Source organism: Hyalella azteca, unplaced genomic scaffold (assembly GCF_000764305.2).
Source record: "Hyalella azteca isolate HAZT.00-mixed unplaced genomic scaffold, Hazt_2.0.2 contig2635, whole genome shotgun sequence".
NCBI classification, from domain to species: domain Eukaryota; kingdom Metazoa; phylum Arthropoda; class Malacostraca; order Amphipoda; family Hyalellidae; genus Hyalella; species Hyalella azteca.
In genome coordinates this window covers 64,431-75,690 of record NW_025932901.1, presented here as the reverse complement: position 1 = coordinate 75,690, position 11,260 = coordinate 64,431, and the positions used below count along the sequence as shown (strand labels likewise).

General features: G+C 37.3%; 1 protein-coding gene across 1 annotated transcript in view; it reads left to right on the top strand.

The window, feature by feature from the left end:
* Positions 1-9,471, top strand: part of LOC108679072 (dopamine receptor 2) — a 63,856-nt gene extending 54,385 nt beyond the window's left edge. Inside the window, exon 4 of the mRNA XM_047885641.1 lies at positions 7,580-9,471. The gene's annotated coding sequence lies outside the window, so the exon portion shown is untranslated. The remainder of the gene's footprint in view (positions 1-7,579) is intronic.
* Positions 9,472-11,260: the final 1,789 nt, after the last annotated feature.

The window sequence follows — 11,260 nt, the reverse complement described above, 5'->3', positions numbered from 1 at the left end:
CCCCCCCCCCCCCAGGACGTCTATCAATCGACCTTCACATGCCGCGGGTCTTCTCATCGGCTTCTCCAAACACTTGAAGTCGCCTCAAGTCCCAAGCATTTATGAGCAATATTGAGCTTGTCGGCACAGGAGTGCTTCTAAATCTGGCTCCTGCCGTGGTCTTATAGGTCGCTTGACACGCGCTATGACTGATCAAACATAACAACTTGCATTATACTACCTTACATCATACCAACTTACATTATACCAACTTACATTATACCCACTTACATTATCTCAACTTTCATTATACAACTTACATTATATGGTATTTACTTACATTGTATGGCGCCTACTTAAATTATATTCTAATTTCAGAAACCGACGCTAGCGTCCAATAACTGTAAATCTAATCGTTCCTCGCAATGGGAAAATGGCAGTGTTTCAATTAAAATTAAATCCTTCCCAAGCTTCGCAGAATTCAACCTTGCTTCTAATTTGTAATATCACTTTATTAATTTCTTTTTCTCATAAATGTGCTCAATTCATTATATGCAATCATAGTCCATTTTGAATATTCATTTGGACCATGAATAAGAATTGATTTCATATACTGCACATTGCTCCCACAATGGCTTGCAGTGGAAGCAATGTGTCCCGTAACCGAATATCAGAGGGTTGCGAGTGTGCGATTTGATAACACTTCTGAGGTCAAGGATTGGATTGCCGCTAGATCAGATGCTATCAGCTCCATCACTTGAATATTTAGCTAATATTTTCGTAAAAAATAATAGTCATACAAGTCGCCATTGAAAATATAGGATATCAAACAGGAAATACTATCCAAAATTTAGTAAGCTGTCATTAGAGAAATCGGAGTGAGAAAATGATAGTTGCATTTGAACTTTCCAGCGGAGATTGTGGATTTACAGAATGCTAGACTTTTCTCTTTTTTATATATTGACATAAGAAATTCGCCATCACTAAAATTATTTCTTTTGAATCTTGTACGAAAAGTTCATATACTGTATATCAATCTTATCCAAAACAGGAACAACTCAATGAACAATGAAAAAGAAGAGGCAACTTGTCATGCCCGTGTAACCGGCTCAGCTCTTGGCGCCTGATGAATTTACGCTTCAACGGCCCAATCAGTTTTGGCCGAGCAACGGCCGTGTTTCAAGGCCATTTTACGGTCGTGTGTCAAGGCCATTTTACGGTCGTGTGTCAAGGCCATTTTACGGCCATGTGTCAAGGCCATTTTACGGCCATGTGTCAAGGCCATTTTACGGCCATGTGTCAAGGCCATTTTACGGTCGTGTGTCAACACCAAAATACGGTCATGTGTCAAGGCCAGGTTACGGTCGTGTGTCAAGGCCATTTTACGGTCGTGTGTCAACACCAAAATACGGTCATGTGTCAAGGCCAGGTTACGGTCGTGTATCAAGACCAGAAACGGTCATGTGTCAAGGCCAGGTTACGGTCGTGTGTCAAGACCAGAATACGGTCATGTGTCAAGGCCAGGTTACGGTCGAGTGTCAAGACCAGAATACGGTCATGTGTCAAGGCCAGGATACCGCCGTGTGTCAAGGCCAAGTTGCGGTCGTGTGTTACGGCCATGTTTTGGTCGTGTCTAGACCAGGTTACGGTCATACAAGGGCCAGGTTACGGTCGTGTGTCACTAACGTGAAGGGACCCAGTCAAAAGTAGAAGCAGTGTATTAGCCGGGCTGGCGCCCAACAAAGAGCATGATAGAAGTAGGGCCGATGGCATCGAGATTCAGTTTACAAGACCAAATACCTCACAGCTTGTGCCTGCAGCGGGTGCCGGTGGCGTCAAAAAGTACGCATACATCCGTGGAGGAAAGCAGGTCTAGCGTGTGATGCGTTTAAAGTGTTCACTGTGTGTCGGCGAGCAAAGTTTAGACCGTTGAGAGAAGTGTCATGACCGGCTTGAGTGTGTCACTCTGCTTGATCACAACCCTCGACTGCTGTACAATAATAATTGAGAAGCAGGAGTGTTACAATGGAGTGTCTGTGCCGTCTAAGCTCACACTTCAAGACTCTTCAAGTGCCTTCATCGCGGGCAAAATAGTCTGCTCAGATAGGATAGTAAGAAATCTCTTTTAATTTCAGCGCAGTAGCAAACGGACCGCCTTATAGTAAATACGCACGAAATACAGTGATTGCTCTCTACTTTAATAAATAATTTATCAAAAAAATAAATATTTAGGAGTATGTCGCGGATGCTGCACACACGCTGGCAGGAAGCAGTGGAAGCTCACGCAATTCAAAACCTACGTCTCTGGCCTCTTGCAAGCCAGCTGTCTAGCATCAAACCCATCTCTCTGACCACTTACAAGCCAGCTGTCTCTAGCATCAAAACCCTCGTCTCTGACCTCTTGCCCCCCTCGTCAATACCCTCGTAAAGAGGGTATTGACGCAAGAGGATGACCTCAAATTATACAGAAAAATTCGCAAGGCAAAATTATTGCAGATTATATATGAATTCATCTGTTTTACGCCAATGAAGCGACGGTTCAATGAATCAACGCTTTGCCATTATTCATTTTGAGGATCAGTGCGATATCCGTGAACGGCCTTGGTATCCCTCTCCAAGAACACAAAAGGACACAAAACGAGGTCTGACTTCTCGTGATACGCAAATGAAAGAATGTGGACTGTGATCGAGGTGAGCAGTGTGCGCAGTGTTGAAAGGAATGAGTACTGTGAGGTGAAAATAAGTACAGTACGTGTATATCTAACTATGTAGGCTCTAGAGAATGTTATTTAAGCTGTTCTGGAAAAAAATTGACTGCGGTTTAATCGGAGTTGGCTCTGTCGAAAACTACGCTGACTGTATTAGTTCGTTTGTACTTGTATTTGTGGTCATTGTTTTAGTAAGAAACGATTGTTTAGAAAACTGGTAAATCTGTTAAAAACTCTAACTGAACTGTAACGAAAATGGTGTGAATGTAACGCAAACTGTGTGGATTGCATGACAATACTATTAACCGACATAATATCTTGTGTCAATTTCGAAAATTACAACGAATGCCAATGAATATGAATTACAATGCTTCTATGATTTTATATCTTAGTACTATAAGGATTTGTTAGTAATTTTTTTATATTTTCGCTTTTAGTGCGTAATTGTATAGGTTTTGATTAGACATTCATGCTTTTGTTGTTTTTTTAAAACGAAATTCTAAAGTACCAAATCGAAAGCGTTAAATTTTATCTCCAACCTGAAAAGTTTCTTAAAAGAAAACGAAATTTGAATATAATATGAATTATAAAATATTATTTTTATTAAAAAATACATTTACAATTTTTATTTGTTTTGAAATAAACCGTCTTTTTCAACGGTTATCACAAAAAAAATTATTCAAACTTAACCTTCACATCTAGCCATACTTAAATTGACATATTGAGTTCGGTGGCCATACCACCGGTATGAAATACGCCCTGAATACAACATAGCCGCACTTAACGTGTTGAGGGCTTTCCCTGATGAAAAGTGGTCCTAAATTATATTTCATTTTAATTGCCGAAAATTTCGTAGGGAGAAGCAGGATTTGATGAGTTTAAGCTGAAGGCGCTTAGGGTCGTTGATCTCTCGCAACACAGCAAAATTTGCTGCAAAATTTGGGAGCGAGCAGTTTTTGACAATTGTACCTGACTTTGGCAGTCAGTAGCCTCTTTTTAATTGTCAGGGAAGTCTAATTTTTTACATTTGACGGCAAGAATAGTGTTTGTCTGCAACTACTTTGAATTTTGGAAAAGGTTATTCGTGCGGATTCAATTAAACTGCCTATCAAACCACGTAAACGCTGATTCACTGGGTCAGAGTGGTGGAGACTTTCTAAACTACCCCAATTTCGATCTCACGGATTTTCCCAATAAATACAGTCGAAATATAAGTTCTAGAATATGTATTCAAACTAATTTATAGAACATTATAATTTAGAGTCTCAAAATTCATTGAAGTGTCGGGATAAATTCACAAGGTCAAGTCAGTAGCAAAATGCAGATTCATCGCTCAAAACTCAGCTTTCCGGCCCAAAAAAAGGAAATTTTGGTCTTCGTCAATCTGTTCTAATGAATCGTCCGCTTCAAAGGTGAGTTTGAGGAATGGGGAAAGCCTTGGCATCTCAACACGAATTAATGAAGCTCAGGTCGAGGCTCATTTAAATTCGTTTGATGCAGGCAGCGGCTCCCGGAAAGAAGAAGCCTAAGTTTCGTTTCAGTTTCTCAGACGCCAGCTAGATGAGAAAACTCTTCTATTCAACAACTTATCCAATAAAACGTGGATGCAACAAGTGACGTTGATAATTGAGCTCTAAAGGTGATTGCGATGAGGAGATTGAGTCCGTCACAAGCATCTTGTCTTGATATAATTTCAAATTTTGCCTCCTCATCTTTGTACATAATATTCTCATTTGCTGAGCAGACAACAATTAAATGTCATCGTAATTTATCTAAACCAAATTTATTTGCTAATGATGTTTATGAGATGTCAAGCAAAAACGTATAAAACAAAGTAAAAACATATAAATTTTACTTTAGACTCGGTGAAAATCTACATGTCAATCTGAAGGCATGTGAAATTCCATTCAGTTTGCAATTGGTTTTATCAGTTTGCAGAGCAGTGAATGTTTTTATTTTGTCCAATGCAACTGTTGAGAACAAGACTCATACAACAAAAATATTTAGTTTCAGAGGCAAAACTTTTATTTAAAAAAAGGTTCACGGTCGTTCCCTGAATTCCCTCAAAGGCTTTCCTCTGCTGAATACCTATATAATGGCTGAACTGAAAGGCCTTTTCAAACAATTTTCTTTCGAGAAGTGGTGAAAGCGTCATACAATTGAATAACTTGTATTTTTATCCTTTATAATGGGCTTCTTCCGGTCAATTGTTCTTTCAGTTTGTTCATGAAGAAATTAAAATGGCTTCAGAATATCGTATCGGGGTCATCAAGAATTAATAAGCAAACCTCTTCACCCAAATGGCAACGAGCAAACTTGGCAATTCAAAAATTATCTCTCATTCAATATTATTAAGTTCTGTTTCTGTTAACAAGAAGGAATGATTCTCGTATGTGTCCACAATTATGTTCAGGTAGATTCCAAAGTTCAGAGCATCTCAAGCTGCGCGCATAGCTCTTGAAAGGCATTAAACATCGAACATATTCTAGAACAAAACACCGCTATGAGTTCACGGAGCGAAACTTTCGCTTCAAAAGGCGAGCTAAAAAGAAACCTAGCCAGACTTTATAGGCAGACTCAGCTGCTCCAACAAACCATTATGCAAAACATTTCCTTGGAGAAACGAGACTATTTCCAATTTTGAGAAATCTGACGGCAGTCTCTGGCACGGCATTGCTTAATAATGGCGCCAGCAATTAAGGTTTCTCCTTAGACCAGCTATGCTAGCAAGGTTACGTTGAAGCGGCTTGCCCTAGATCAATCTATCTCAGCTGTGAGTTACATGATAAAAATACACCTATTGAAAATCTGCTAGGGAACAGGAACGTCCGAATAATAAATACCCGAAGAAACCCGACAATTCTCGTCGCACTTAATTCTCCTGTGATTTTTGAAAAGAAGTGAAGTAGATCTGCCAGCAATTATTAACAGATCATTTAGCCATGATGCAGGTATTTACAAATTGTCAGTTTCTGGAATTTTCTCATAGTAATAATACTTAAATAATCGAAGCCTATATAAGCCACCCATTTTTTTAAATGAGATTAAAGTACCAAATTATACATAAGACAGTTTCAACATTTTTTTACTATTTTTCCAACCAGTAGCCTTTAAAAAAATTTACCTTTAAACAATATTTGACTAGTTCAAAAAAAATATTTTACCCTCAGGCTCGGCTTCTAATCTGTAGTGGTGGTCTGAACTTCAAAAGTCGAAGAATATTTCGTTACGGTTGCCTGACTTTGAAATTCCTATCACGACATGTAAGATATTTGTTTTCTTCTTCAAAATTAGAAGAATTCATTATTTGGTACCTTTCTATTGCGGGTACTGAGAAGAAGCGAGAGTATTGTTCTTACCGTTGAAGGAAGAAGAGATCTGTGCCGAAGTCCAGGCTGCCACATCGTCACTAACCTTTAAAAAACCTGTGCCGGTGGACGTGGTGCGGATTTAACCCTCTACCGCCGTATATGTCACTCTCCGGGAGCATAATATTCAACTTAAATTATACGTAACCTATTGAGTGTAGCAACCTAAGGACTTTTGTACGCAACAGAGAACATTTTAAAGTTGTCGTACGTGGCGGCAACCATCATTGCGAGTCATTTTGCGCTCACTAGAACGTATCCTTTTTGGGGAGTATAGGCTTATGACAATATTGCTCCGGTTACTCATGTCAGGCGGTAGTAGTGATGTTGTGCAATTCTAATGAATGAATATACAAGTAAATCACACTTCTGTTTCATTGCTCATATGGAGAACGCTTAGGATTGAATTCATTTTCCTAAACAAACATTGAACACTGAACAGGCAACGTATGACCAAATATTTTATTTGAACCATTATAACCACTTCCTGCTTCTCCGAATATTTTGATGCTTGTTAATTGCGATCGAAAATAAATATTCAGGCATCCCACAGTCTCTTATTTCTTAAGGTTAACGCACAGAAAAAAAAACAGAACTCAAAAGAATCAATGGAAACGGCTTGTCGGCCTGAGCTCGATAATTTATACCTGAGCTCGATATTTTGTACCGTAGCTCGATATTTTGTGCCTGCGCTCGATATTTTGTGCCTGAGCTCTATATTTTGTGCCTAAGCTCGATATTCTGGATCAGTAGCATTCTGGAATTAGCGCTACAAAACCGAGCACCATACTAGGCGCATCTTAGTAAATACAAATAAAACTATTCAAAATATGAATATGAAAATGTACACATTGATGCTAGAACTTAGGAATACGATGAAAATGCTAGAAACATACTCCAAAATATCATGGAAATAGTCTTTAGCCTGGAATGTGCTCCTAGCTTTCAACTCTCATTTTACCTGAAAACTTGCACTATATTCGGTATGCACAAATAAAATATTAATCCGGTGAACATTTAAGACCTTCTTGCATATTATGAAATGATATAAGTTAAACAAAGTTTTCATTTTTCATTATGGACGCAAGCAGCATCTTCTGAGCTCAGCTAACTCACTTTCCGTGTCCTGAATCATAATTTGAGCTGCGTATGTAGGATTAATTCCCACATGGTCTAAGTTAACAAATAAAAATTGTTTATAGTGGTCTCAGGTGACGGTAAATGTAATATTTCAGTAAATTTCATATTTTACTTATGCGCAAGCCCTCGATGAGATTGAGCTCGTACCTCTTACAATATGAAAAAATAAGTTCTCACGAGTCTTGTTTAGGCCCGTTCACACGAGCTGTAAAGTACGTGGTTTCATGCATTAAAAAAATAGAAGCCCCTTAGAATTAGTTGTTCATATATTTATTTAATAGTGACATATTTCTCCCCAGATGATGCCACAATTATTCATGCCAGATGATGCCACCATTGACCTAGGTTCATACATTTATTTAATAGTGACATATTTCTCCCCAGATGATGGTGACGCCTATCGTGTCCAACCTGACAACGCCATTCCTGCGAACGCAGGCCTCGCCAATTTGTTCGTCGTGCGGCCTTCCGAAGAGACGAGGCTCTGGTCGCGGTCAACACAAGACCTGAGACCCGCGGCTGCTCTCGGAAGAGGAGGAAATGGAAGCCTGTGGTCCTTTGCCCAATTCGGCCGTAAAGGACTCGGAAATTTAGTGGCAATCGGCATAGTTTGGCTCAAACAATCAGTAGCATTCTGGAATTCAAAACTCGAATATTCAGTGTCAGTTCGAGGATCTGACTCGACCTATTCAATGCTAGTTCGAAAAATCGACTAAATATTCGGTGAGAGTCCAGACGGTATGACTCATGTATATTCAGTGCGAGTTCTGATAATTTGACTCAATTATTCAGTGGCAGTCCAGACAATATTACTTGAATAGTCAGTGGCAGACCGGACAATGTAACTCGAATATTCACTCGCAGACCACATAATACGATTCGAACATTCAGTGGCAGCGTGAAAAAATTTATATGATCGTTTGACATTTGCCGGGAGTGAATGTTAATGTTTACATTAGTCCCTGTGTTAAAATGAAATCCAAAAGAAATATATAATGTTTCAGTCGCAGTCCGAAGGAAGAGAATGAGCACTTGGAAGTCCATTAGAAGTCAGCAAAGCCAATAGGATTCGCTCTCACTAGTCAAGACCGAAAGATTCGGTTGGTTTGCCTACGTTCAAAGTCCAACTGAATTCATGGAGTGGAAGCTTGATGCTGCAGGACTGTCATAGATGCTCCATGAATCCAGTTGTCAAAGATTTTCAAAGATTTAGAATTTACACGCAAAGAACATTGAGCAGATTTTCCGTTTCTACAAATTATATCTATTTTTAAATTCGTGGTTAATTGATTATTTAAACAATCAAGTGAACGTAATTGTTGTCGGAGATTTTTTCTCACAATCTTTTTTTATATTATAAAAGGAAATGAATACATGAAATCCAGTAGAGATGAAAAAGTGCCACAATTAATGAAACTGAAGTCTTATATTCTAATGGGAAATTTTATCAGACTATCATAATAACACGACTATAAATTTTGATTCATTAATTCAAGTTTATACAGTATTAAAAAATTCAATGTGCTAAGTTAAGTCTAGCAGCCTGGCCAAAAGCAAATGCCAAGCACAATTGAGTGCTAGAAACGGTAATAATTATAAAGAAATAAGATCAATTGAAACCAAACAACATTTCAAACGTTATTACGTTTATACTCAAGTAGTCGTTTCATGTAGTAAATATTCTACTAAAAGGTACGCTGAAAAACTTAATATGATTTCCTCTCTCAATCAGAGTTTGCCATCTCATGCTTCTGTTCCTAGTTGCGTTACAGGATTGTCCCAATAAGATGCAGTTCTTATATGACCGACATGGAAGGTGAACTGTCTTTGTACCTAATTATTAATGCCAAAGATACGATGCCATTTTATGGACATAATGCTAGTGATATCAATTCGAGAATAAGTTAAGGCCCACCCATAAATGTGAGATTGATACCCCTTTAAATTACTAAAATTGTAACCCCGTTAAGCCGAGGTTCACTTTAGAGTAAGCTGCGAAAATCATGATTGTAAGCAGACACTATCATGCATAATCCAGCATAAACTGAATGCGTGGAAGATAAATAAACTTCTAAATTGATTATAGAAAGATTCTAATTCGATTCTTACCTGTTTGTCTTCACCGCTCAGAAGTGCTCGCAACACCGGCGTTTTGAATCTCTGTATCTATATTTATGTTGTGATAAATTGCATTTAAGTGCTTGAAGTGAACTGTAGGTTTTCTATTAATTTATCGCGTTGTTATCACATGATGCTTAAAATTGTAAATCTCTATTTTTAAATTATCAAATTAAAGCATTCAGTATGAAAAAAATACAGTAACACGTGAAAAATTCATTCTGTCAAAGAGCTAATTTAAAAAAAATTATAGTTAAATTTGACTAGTTGAAATGTCTCTCTGTACGATACTTAATTTGGATGAACTGTGAACAAGTTTAAATTTTCAGCTTTTAGATCCTCTAGTGTCTTAATGCAGCGGTATTAAATAACTGGAAAATTTACAAATTGTACGCGATAAATATGGAAAGTAACTGCGACCGGCTGAAAATTTTCTTATTGTTTTATCTAATTTTTTGTTGCTAGCGCGTGGTCGACATTGTAATTTCATACCATATAGTTATACCATAAACCTAAACCGTATACATTCTCAATGTGTTGGTTTACTTGAAATTAGTCGGTTAGATCAGTGTCCATATTTTTAGGGTAAGGAGTACTTACGGTTAGTTATAGAGGAACGATGTCCTGTGTAATTCCTATGTGAGCGACCAGCGAAAAAAAAAAACATGCAGGCGATTGTTTTCCAGGTGGTTTTTCGCCTAAAAACAGAGATGGTCAGCAAATACTTTTTGAAAGGTCAAGAAATATTCACCAAACTTTTCGCTATGTCATTTCTTCGATGTCCGTTGTTCAATGTGAACGTTAGATCAGGTATTCTAGCCTGCCTACAATTTTTTTAGAGTTGACACATAAATTTTTAATTTCATTTGGATTTTTTGCTAATTTAATTTTTTTCTGAAATTATCTAGAAACCAAAATTCAAAATTTGCGCCTGATGAATTATTACAATGAATAATGGCGAATTCCTACGAGTCAAAATGTTAAGGTTAACCGTAAAATTCCTTTTAGCGAATATCGAAGTCGACAAAGTCGACTTCTAATAAAATATTGCAGTCGGCAAAATTTCAAAAGAAGATTTGATGATAGAATTTCTTGGCAAATGCGATAATTGTTATAATAGAGTTATCCTATTTAACATAATTATCCTATGTACGTTCAAACTAATCAATTCTTATGTTTGCAAAGCTCTTCCAATGCTACAATATTCAAAGACTATATATGGCGTCTGGAATATCCCAAATCCCAAAATATGAATATGGCAATAAGCTGTTTTTTAATTTTATTTTTTACATTCCCACTTGATGCTATTTCTATTGAAAACCAGGGAATTAATTTCATAACGAATTTTCCTGCTCGTTTTTCAGAGAGTCGATCAATATTTTCCACTGTGGTTGGTATCAATAGGACTGCATAGATAAAATTAAACAAACATATTCACTGCTAACAGATTTTTACTCAATATCTGCATTGTAATACGTATTATCATTTATTATATACTGTAATACTATCACCGCCAGCGAAAAACACCGTTCGACTCATTGAACAAATGAAAATCAAAATTTTTAATAAATGCATTCTATACAAACGAACTGGCATTAAAAAACAACATCTGGCGAACTTCACCAATTAACACTTGATAGCATTATTTTTTTGCAGACTGATCTGATAAGCGTTTCTGTATGTGTGCGAATGCAGTCGGTGTATCATTGTTGTTTTATAAAATTAGTGTAAATTTGTCGTGTAAATATGAAATGAGCTCGAGGAGCTTTTTCTCGCGGTCCCTTAGTACGAGAGTTTGGCAACTGATTTAATTAAGCATTTAATGCTAAAAAATGGACGACCTATCTTTCTTAGTGTTGAACGCACTCCTAAAGCGTATAATAAGAAAAATCTACCAGAGAATTTATTTATCTTTTTCAGCGTATTATTTTAATGTACATATATTTG